Source organism: Berghia stephanieae, chromosome 2 (assembly GCF_034508935.2).
Source record: "Berghia stephanieae isolate SIO BIC M18660-M18661 chromosome 2, UCSD_Bste_1.3, whole genome shotgun sequence".
NCBI classification, from domain to species: domain Eukaryota; kingdom Metazoa; phylum Mollusca; class Gastropoda; order Nudibranchia; family Aeolidiidae; genus Berghia; species Berghia stephanieae.
Genome location: NC_088361.1, coordinates 118,389,926 through 118,401,886, shown reverse-complemented (window position 1 = coordinate 118,401,886; position 11,961 = coordinate 118,389,926).

Sequence of the window (11,961 nt, the reverse complement as noted above, 5' to 3'; positions counted from 1 at the left end):
ACATCTGATCCCTATTTGTTCCCAATTCCCCTTTGTCTTACTCTCTCTTGGGTGCTTTAATTGTAATTCCTGAACTTTCGACTATCCCATTTTCTTCCTTTTTACTGGCGCTGATATAACCTATTGTTTGTTTTTGTTTTTTAAGGGTTTTACGGCGCTTGCAACACATTTAGGTTATAGCAGCGCCAGTAAAAAGAAGAAAATGGGACAGTAAAAAGTTCTAGAATTACAATTAAAACATTCAAGAAAAGGTAAGACAAAGGGGAACTGGGAACAAATAGGGATCAGATGTAGATTCCAAGAGCATACCATCAATGTTCTTAGTTTGAGATCACCAATAAGTCTCATCCGGACACAAGCACGGCCCCCAATAAGAGGAATACACTCAAATGCTTACATTATAAATTAGAACAAATATAATAATACATAACAGAGAGATGATTTACAAGGAAAAAAATATCATCTCCCAAAACAATAACTATGCATTCGACTGTTTCCCTCCCAGCCAGGACCCCGACCAGGGCCAGGACAAAACCAAGCAATCTCATTCCAAGACAAAGACAGAATGCAAGTTGGAAAACAGATATAGAGGGATAGAAGACACAATAAGTACCTCCCTGCCCACTATGGGAGGTAGGAACCCCACAAGGTGATATAACCTAAATGTGTTGCAAGCGCCGTAAAACCCTTAAAAACAAAACAAAACAACAATGAACGATGCCCGTTCAATGAACGTAATGATAAGTCGATCAACTTAAAATGTATGATTCATGATGTATTGAATAAAATTTGAAGTCAATCTCTATTTTCTTAGTAGACAATACGTCTTTCGACTTCGTAAGATAACTCCACTGGGCTTTTTATTTGGACATAGAGAGATATTTTCTACATTAAATATGTTGTATATTTCGCTCACTTGTAGAATTCTTTCCCAATATTACGAAAGGAAAATGATTCATATAAATTTTAAGAAATTGATTGTATTCAAAATAATGAGAGGAACGATTAACTAGTATTCAATGCTTGTAGTCCCGCCTCATTGTCAGGCTTGCTAACCACATTCCACGTACTAAATATGATGGCGTCTCATAATCATCTTCGTGTATATTATAAACACCAGACAAAATTTGATGACCATTGGTTCAGTGGTTTCGGAGCCTTGGTGTAACGCCATTAGAAGCTGCCTTAACCGGGTGAGGTCTTTTGACCTATTGTAAACGGAGAGGTCACTATTGCTGTGCCTTCTATCCCCCCAATATCTGATTTCCTTCCCACGTTTCTCTCGTCTTTGTTCTGGATTGACCACATCTCTGTTTTTTTGCCTGGTCCTTAATCATTAGCTGAAAGGGAGGCAGTTTAATGTAGAGTTCGTTATTTTATTTTATATTATTATTATTATTATTATTATTATTATTATTATTATATTATTATTATTTATTATTATTATTATTATTATTATTATTATTTTATTATTATATTATTATATCTTGTTTTGCAGATGATGAAATTTCGCAGATCCGGAATTTCCAGGATTTTCGGAATTTCTCAGAAATCTTCCGCTGAATTTGCCATGTCAAACATTTTCCTAAAAACCACAAAATCACCATTGTCTTATGTCATATTTTGACACCTGTGCTCAGTTTTTATTTATGTGGTGACGGTCCGGTTTTTATGACATCGAGCCAGACATAATGGGGCCAGGTGTCACATTTGACACAGAATTCCAGTGATGTTCTTTGATTAGTTGATGGTTGAAGGGGAAGAAGAGGAAATCATATAATATAGGGGGATAGAAGGCACCGGAATAGTGACCTCTCCGTCCAAAATAGGTCAAAAGACCTCACCCGTTAAGGCAGCAGCTTATAATGGCGTCACACTACTAATGATGATCTATCCAGGACACAAACGGTCGCGAACCCGCCCGGAAGCTTCGTCACAACGCAACGTTCTACTAGATGCTCTGCGGTTTCGGGCTCTTGACAACGGGTACATGTTGGACAGCTGGCAAGTCCCAATTGATCTAGTGAGCTTGCCGTGAAGCAGGTTCTCAACCGCAACCGAAGTCGATTCGCTGCCACCCAATGTCTCTTGCTGGTGGATAAGCCTGGCAACTTCTCCCCCAGTTTCAAAGAGTCGATAACCCCGCCTCCTCGAGGGATTGAATTCGTCCAAACGGACTTCCATCTCGTACCTATATGCAGCTCAGTCCGAAGTCAGGGAAGCTACGTACAAGGGTTGCCGAGACTTATTTCGGCTCGAAACAGGGACACCGTCCATAATGCGCCTGAGAGGGGTTTCCCCATTCCCTCTCTTTTTTTATCTTATTAAGCCAGTGGAATCCCCCCCCCCCCCCCCTGATGGTACCAAAGAATTTGCCTTCTAGTTAGCTGTTCATACCTGTGCTATCTATTTTTTTGGTACCCTGTTATATGTCCATTCCAGCGCCTTTGTGTCATTGTTATGAGATGAGACCATTTGTTTTTAGTGAGCTCTATTCCCTCTCTTTTTTATCTTATTAAGCCAGTCGTTTGTAATTTTTTTTTTTTTTTTGTTGTTTTGTTTGTTTTTAAGGGATTTACGGCGCTTGCAACACATTTAGGTTACATAAGCGCCAGGAAAAAGGAAGAAAATGGGATAGTAAAAAATTCCAGAATTACAATTAAAGCACCCAAGAAAAAGTAAGACATAGGGAAAATGGCAACAAGTAGGGATCAGACGTAGATTCCAAGAGCACACCACGAATGTAGCTACTTAGTTTGAGATCACCTATGTCTCATCCGGACACAAACACAAAATCCAACAAAGAGGAATACACTCAAATACTTACATTATACATTCAAAATAACAAATATAATAATACATAACAGAGAGATGATTTACAAGGAAAAAAACATCATCTCCCAAAACAATAATTATGCATTTGAATTTGACTGTTTCCCTCCCAGCCAGGACTAGGACAAAACCAAGCAATCTCATTCCAAGACAAAGACAGAAAGCATGTTGGAAAACAGATACAAGGGGATAGAAGACACAGTATGTACCCCCCCCCCCCCCGCCCCTTGCCCACTATGGGAGGCAGGAACCCCACCCAGAGTCGTTTGTAATCGTCTCTCGCCGGACCTCGGGGGGTCATTATCGGGCCCCATTTTCTAGGCGTTGTTGCCAGCGTTCCCAACACTTTATACATGGACTTGCGAAGTTTTACATCGACCTTCTCAATGTTCTTGCTTCTATCCCACACTGGAGCGCAATACTCCAGGGTGGAGTAGCATAGTACCAGGTCGGACGTCCTCAGAAGCGCTTGATTAGCACCCCAAGTTGTTCCCGTCAGCTTCCAAGAAAAATGTTGCGTTACTCTATTTTTCTTGCCACCCATCTAGTTCTTAGAGAGAGGGAGATAACCGAATGTATGTATTAAGATAAAGTATACGCCTATGTTTTGTTAGGTTTGTTATATTTTGTTTTTAAGGGTTTTACGGCGCTTGCAACACATTTAGGTCATATCAACGCCAGTAAAAAGGAAGAAAATGGGATAGTGAAACGGTCTAGAATAACAATTAAAGTACTCAAGAAAAAGGAAGAAAAAGGGGAATTAGTTCAAATAGGGAACAGATGTAGATTCCAAGAGCACACTATCAGTGTACTTAGTGTGATATAACCTAAATGTCTCATCCTGACACAAGTCCCCTCCAAGAGGAACATACTCAAATGTTTACAAACCATGTATTATATGTAAAACAAAAATAATACAGTGCATAACAGTGAGAATGATTTCTTAGATAAAAAATATCAACTCCCAAAACAAATAAAGAATGCCATTGTACAGACTTTTGTTAAAAGATGTCTTTCTTTATTTTGAAATACAGCATATGAAACTGAAAAATAAAACAACAAAAAAACATAAACATAGAACACTGAATGCAATTACACAAAGGATTTGATTATTCAGGAATACAGGTATAGGAACCTAAATATCACGTTGTTGTAATATATCTAAAATAAAACAAAGGTTATAAGATATAAAACATTCCATAAGCATAACGAAGAAGGACAAGAGGTCATCCGAGTCTAGAATTTGACCAATAAATTCGTAGTGTCGTACACACATGAATACATCCAAATGTAACTTATCAGCTGTTAATGTTAATATTTAAATCATTTACAGTCAGGCGGAGTTCCTGTGTACTCTAATCTGATCAGATACTATTTTTCCCTCTATCATTAATTGGTGGGGGGGGGGGGGGGGGGGTGCAGGTAAATTCGATGATTGCTCTTTGTTTTTGATTTTTGGGATTTGACGAACCTTGCGAACTTTTTTGCGAAAAAGGGATAATCCAGGAATTCTAGATTCACAAACAAAATTCGAAAAAATGTAAGACAAAGGAAAGCTGTTCAAATAGAGAACATGTAGAGTACAAGAGCACACTATTAAATTACATAGTTTGAGATCACTTAAAAGTCTCATCCAGACACAAGCACATGATCCAACCAAGAGGAATATACTTAAATGCTTACAATCAAAACCAATAAATATATAGCATCACATTCCAGATTAACAAGGAAAACAATATCATCTCCCAAAACTATAACTATACATTTAACTCTTTCCCTTCCAGCCAAGGACTCCGACCAGGCCAGGACAAAACTAAGAGATAAAACAAAGATAGAAAGCAATTTGAAAAACAAATAGAGGGGGAAAGAAGACACACCAAGTTACCACCCGGCCCACTATGGGAGGACAATAGAGCTCACTAAAAACAAATGGTCTCATTTCATAACAATGACACAAAGGCGCTGGAATGGACATATAACAGGGTACCAAAAAAATAGATAGCACGGGTATGAACAGCTAACTAGAAGGCAAATTCTTTGGTACCATCAGGGGGGGGGGGGGGGGGGGGGGGAGACTCCACCTGCTACGGACATAGTTTGGTTAAGATATTTAAGAGGAAGAATTAAAGTTGCTACCAGTTTCACATCTATTGTTTTGTTTTTGTTTTTAAGGGTTTTACGGCGCTTGCAACACATTTAGGTTATATCAGCGCCAGTAAAAAGGAAGAAAATGGGATAGTAAAAAAATTATAGAATTACAATTAAAGCACCCAAGAAAAAGTAAGACAAAGGGGAACTAGGAAGAAATAGGGATTAGATGTAGATTCCAAGAGCATAACACCAATGTACTTAGTTTGAGATCACCTATAAGTCTCATCCGGACACAAGCACAAAATCCAACAAAGAGGAATACACTCAAATGCTTATATTATACATTAAAAATAACAAATATAATAATACATAACAGAGAGATGATTTACAAGGAAAAAAATATCATCTCCCAAAACAATAACTATGCATTTGACAGTTTCCCTCCCAGCCAGGACTCCAACCAGGGCCAGGGCAAAACCAAGTAAGCTCATTCCAAGACAAAGACAGAAAGCATGTTGGAAAACAGATATAATGGGATAGAAGACACAGTATGTACCTCCCTGCCCGCTATGGGAGGTCAGGATCCCCACCCAGTTTCACATCTATGTTTACCTTTATAAATATTTAATTTGTTAGGTATGGTTTTTCAAGGAACATAAGACCCGAATATAGACATTAATTAAAAACATAACAAACTGAAATCTGCTTAAAAGTAATAATTCATTCAAGCAATATTAAATGGAATGTTCGATAGATAAAAACGACAGTAAGAAAAGTTTCAAAAACAAAACTAAAAACAGACTGAACAAAATTCTACCAAAAAAATAAAAAAAATAAAAACGGAATTATATTTACATCAATTGCAATTTAATTTTAAAAAAAAAGAACATTAGTATCCAACTTGGTTACAAAAATTTACAGGATAGCAATAAGTCAGTGAGCTGTACAGAGAATACACATGAGGCGTAATTATTTGTTTGTTTTTGTATGAGGATGCAAATAATCTATAACCGCATAGCAATTATGTTTCCTCATTTCATTCCATACTTGAATAAATATGTATTTATATTAACAATGCATGCTTATGATTTGATAAAATCAAATAAATTTATGTTCAGTATTTAGTTATAATCAGATCAATAATAATAATAATAATAATAATAATAATAATAATAATAATAATAATAATAATAATAATATAAATAATAATAAATAATAATAATAATAATAATAATAAATTTTTGATGTTTGTTAATTTCAGGGTTTTTACACAGCTTGCGACACTATTAGGTCATTTTAGTGCCAGTAAAAAAAGAAGATAATTGAGAAAAAGTTGTAGATATGAATTTAAAAGTAAAAAGAAAAAGCAAGACTAAGGGGACTGGTTCAAATAAGTAACAAGACTCCATAACCAATGCGATTATTTTGACATTGCCTAAAAGAGCCACCCAAGCAGTTGAATGTTTACAAACGGCAATTTATATATATATATATATTCAAAATTTTTGACTATAATAGTACATAAAAGGGGAAAGATTCACAAGGAAAAAAATTATCTCTAAAAAAAATGTACTAAATTTGACTGCCACCATCCAAGCTACGAGAATAGTTCAAATTGGGAACAGAAATAGATTCAAAGAGAACACTATCAGTGTACTTAGTTTGAGATCACCTAAAAAAAACTCTTTAAGAAACAAGAATAATGTATTTATCATGATATTGATAATCAAAACAAAAAAAATATAACAGAACATAACAGAGAAATGATTTACAAGGAAAAAGAAAAATCTCCCCAAACTATAAATATACATGTGACTGTTTCCCTCCCATCCAAAGATTCTGGCCAGGACCAGGACAAAACCAAGTGAACTTATTCAAAGACAAAGTCAGAAAACAAGTTGGAAACAGTTTTTTTTTTGTTTGTTTGTTACTTTAGGTCTCTTCCAACACAATTGAGGTTATATGAGAGACCGCTGAAACAAAAAAACAAGCAATCTAACAAAAATAGTACAAATGTAAATCAAAATCATAACCTAATATCATAAGCTAAATTATAAATAACCAAGAACAAACAGGCAGAAGATTTACAGAAAAAAAAAATCCCCTGTCAAAAATACAATCACAAACCAAAGAAGCAGGATAGGCTAGTAAAGAGAAGAAGAAACGACATCACTATTGGATCGTACACCCATGCGAACATCATAGGTATATGATTCAAGGGTGATGCTCCCATCCAACCACCCGTTGAAACAGATTCAAATAATCGGGGATAGAAGACAGTGAGTACCTCCCTGCCCACAATGGAAGGACAAAATATCCCAACCAGTCTTCGTGGGATTCCCCCCCCCCCCCCCCCCCCCCCCCCCCCCAACAAAGGGGATAGACTCAAAGATTTATAAAATAGTTATATTTAGATAACATTCTGTAGAGAGATGAGTATCAAAAATGAAAAAAAACAAAAAACATCTATCTACCATGAAGATATATTTATTTGATTGCCTTCCTCACCCAAGCATGGGCCCAGGACATGGCAGACCAAGGACATAAAGCCGTATGGAATGGACAAATTGTTGGGGATAGGAAACAGACATCAGGAGAGTGGACAAATGAAGAATCCATCAGTCAAACCAAGTATTGTCCTTTGTTGTTGTTTTTAAGGGTTTTACGGCGCTTGCAACACATTTAGGTCATATCAGCGCCAGTAAAAAGGAAGAAAATGGGATAGTAAAAAGTTCTAGAATTACAAATAAAGCACCCAAGAAAAAGTAAGAAAAAGAGGAACTGGGAACAAACAGGGATCAGATGTAGATTCCAAGAGCATACCATCAATGTACTTAGTTTGAGATCACCAATAAGTCTCATCTGGACACAAGCACGGCCCCCACTAAGAGGAATACACTCAAATGCTTACATTATAAATGGTAACAAATATAATGATACATAACAGAGAGATGATTTACAAGGAAAAAAATATCATCTCCCAAAACAATAACTCTGCATTTGACTGTTTCCCTCCCAGCCAGGACTCCGGCCAGGGCCAGGACAAAACCAAGCAATCTCATTCCAAGGCAAAGACAGAATGCAAGTTGGAAAACAGATATAGGGGGATAGAAGACGCAATAAGCACCTCCCTGCCCACTATGGGAGGTAGGAACCCCACCCAGGTATTGTCCTTTATTTCATGTTAAAAAATAAAACAAAACTCATGGGAACTACAGAGGAAAACCTCTCAGCTAATTCTCAAAATCAAATAGAACACTGATTTGAAAAGAACAGAGGAAAGCATTCAGACAAAGAAACACTGTCAAACATATCACCAATAGGAGAGGATTAAAAGCATTCACCTCTGATATTAGGAAGAAACTTGCTTTTACTTTGCATTTAAGGATTTTACGGCACTTGCGACACATTTAGGTCATTTCTGTGCCAGTAAAAAGGAAGAAAAGGGGTTAGTCAAAAAAGTTATAGATATACAATTGATTTTGTTTTTATGTTTTTAAGGGTTTTACGGCGCTTGCAACACATTTAGGTTATATCAGCGCCAGTAAAAAGGAAGAAAATGGGATAGTAAAAAGTTCTAGAATTACAATTGAAGCATCCAAGAGAAAGTAAGACATAGGGGAATTGGGAACAAATAGGGAACAGATGTAGATTCCAAGAGCATACCACCAATGTACTTAGTTTGAGATCACCTATAAGTCTCATCCGGACACAAGCACAAAATACAACAAAGAGGAATACACTCAAATGCTTACATAATACATTAAAAAATAACAAATAGTCTATACTAATACATAACAGAGAGATGATTTACAAGGAAAAAAATATCATCTCCCAAAACAATAACTATGCATTTGACTGTTTCCCTCCCAGCCAGGACTCCGACCAGGGCCAAGAAAAAAAACAAGTAATCTCAATTCCAAGACAAAGACAGAAAGCATGTTGGAAAACAGATATAAGGGGATAGAAGACACAGTGTGTACCTCCCTGCCCGCTATGGGAGGTCAGGATCCCCACCCAGATATACAATTGAAAGTACGCTAGAAAGATTAAGGCAAAGGAGAATGGTTGTTTGTTTTCAATGGTTTTACGGCACTTGCAACACATTTAGGTCATATCAGCACCAGTAAAGAGGGAGAATATGGGATAGTAAAAAATTCTAGAATTACAATTAAAGCACCCAAGAAAAGGTAAGACAAAGGGGAGTGGTACAAATGGGAAATTTGTGTAGTTTCCAAGAGCATACCATCAATGTACTTAGTTTGAATCACCTAAAAGTCTCATCCAGACGCGAGCACAGGTCCCTACTAAGAGGAATACACTCAAATGCTTACATTATAAATTCAAAACAACAAATGTAATAATAATACATAACAGAGAGATGATTTACAAGGAAAAAAAATATCATCTCCCAAAATAATAACTATACATTTGACCGTTTCCATCTCAGCCAGGGCCAGGACAAAACCAAGTAATCCCATTCCAAGACAAAGACAGAAAACAGATATAGGGGGATAGAAGACACAGTAAGTACCTCCCTCCCACTATGGGAGGTCAGGATCCCCACCCAGTCAAAGTACTTAGTTTGAGATCACCTAAAAGTCTTATCCAGACACAAGCACAGGTCCCAACTAAGAGGGATAACTCACATGTTCACAAATTATATATAATATGTAAACAAAACAATACAGTGCATAGCAGAGAGATGATTTACAAGATAAAAAATATCATCTCCCAAAACTCTAACTATATATACATTTGACTGTTTCCCTCCCAGCTGGGGTATCCGGCCAAGGCCTGGATAAAATTAAGTAATCTCATTCCAAGACAAAGACAGAAAGCATGTTGGAAAACAGATATAGGGGGGATAGAAGACACTATAAGTGCCTCCCTGCCCACTCTGGGAGGTACGGAACCCCACCCAGGAAGAATGGTTCAAATAGGGAACGGATGTAGAATCCAAGAGCACACTATCAGTGTACATAGTTTGAGATCAGCTCAAAGTCTAATCCAGACACAAGCACAGTCACCACTAAGAGGGATACATTCAAATGTTTACAAACCATTATATATTTAAAACAAGAATTGTAACAGTACATAACAAAGAGATGATTTACAAAGGAAAGAAATATAATCTCCCAAAACTATACAGATTCAACTGTTTCCCACCCAGCCAAGAACTTCTGTCAGGGGCATGACAAAACTAAGTAATCTCATTCCAAGACAACGACAGAAAGGAATTGGAAAACAGATGTAGGGGGGTATAATAATAAGACACATTAAGTATCTCCCTGCCCACTATGGGAGGTCAAAAACCCCACCCAGGCATTCACCTCTGATATTAGGAAGAAAGGCAAAGCTGCAAAGTCATACAGTATCACTGGCAAAACCACTTATGTCAAGGTCTTATTAACAGAAAGACACATTTATTGAATTTTCACCTCCGTTGATGTTTGTTGTTTTTTTGTTTGTCTTTAGGGGTTGTGTCACTTCTTGATCATTTTAGCACCAGTAAAAAGGAAGAAGATAGGGGGAAAGTTGCAGATGTGAAGTTAGAAGCACCAATAAAACACAAGACAACGGGGATTTATTGAAATAAGGGAACAGAAGATTTCATTAGCATCCATAAATGTGCCTATTTTGACATTACTTAAAAGTAAAAGTCCATGTCGGCCAAAGGATTCAGCTGTAGAGAATACACTCAAATGCTTACAAAGTACAATATTCAAAACTATAACTATAATATACATAACAGAGATACGATTTACAAGAAAAATAATAATATTTCTCAAATAAAAAATAATAAAAAAGGAACTATACATTTGACATCCTCCCTCTCAGCTAAAGATTCCTACCAGTTTGTTTGTTTTTAAGGGTATTACAGCACTTGACTCACATTAAGGTCATATCAGCGCCAGTAAAAAGAAGAAAATGGAATAGTCAAAATATTCTATATTTACAATCAAAGCACCCAAGAAAAAGTAAGACAAAGGGGAATTGGTTAAAATAGGAAACAGATGTAGATTCCAAGTGCCGCGATACCATCATTATACTTAGTTTGAGATCACCTTAAAGTCTCATCCAGACACAAGCACTAACTAACAATACATAACAGAGAGATGATTTACAAGTCAAAAAATATCATCTCCCAAAACTATAACTATACATTTGACTATTTTCCTTCCAGTCAAGGACCCCAGCCAAGGCTGGGAAAAAAAACTAAGTAATCCCATTCCAAAGACAAAGACAGAGAGCAACTCAGAAAACAGATATAGGGGGAAAAGAAGACACAGTGTGACCTCCTGCTCGCAATGGGAGGTCACAGGACCCGGCTCAGGAGCAGAAAAAAAACACAAGTAATTTCAATTCAGAACAAAGACAGAGAACAACCTGAAAAGGGAAAACAGATATAGGGGGATAAAAGACACAATAAGAGTGGCCTCTCTGCCCATTATGGGATGAACTTTTCAACTTCAACGCTTCAACTTCAATAACAAAAGAATTAATTTCCAGACGTCCTGCAATATTGCCCTTGTAGTATAGAAAATAAATTACTTTCAAAGTCAATGTGTAACCTTTTAAAATGTACTGCTTTTTTTTTTTTTTTCAAAATGAGAAAGGCCCATTGTGACATTGACAAAAAACATGTTTTGTTTTGTTTTTAAGGGTTTTACGGCGCTTGCAACACATTTAGGTTATATCAGCGCCAGTAAAAACGAAGAAAATGGGATAGTAAAAAGTTCTAGAATTACAATTAAAGCACCCAAGAAAAAGTAAGACAAAGGGGAACTGAGAACAAATAGGGATCAGATGTAGATTCCAAGAGCATACCACCAATGTACTTAGTTTGAAATCACCTACAAGTCTCATCCAGACACAAGCACAAAATCCAACAAAGAGGAATACACTCAAATGCTCACATTATACATTCAAAATAAAAATAATAATACATAACAGAGAGATGATTTACAAGGAAAAAAATATCATCTCCCAAAACAATAACTATGCATTTGACTGTTTCCCTCCCAGCTAGGACTC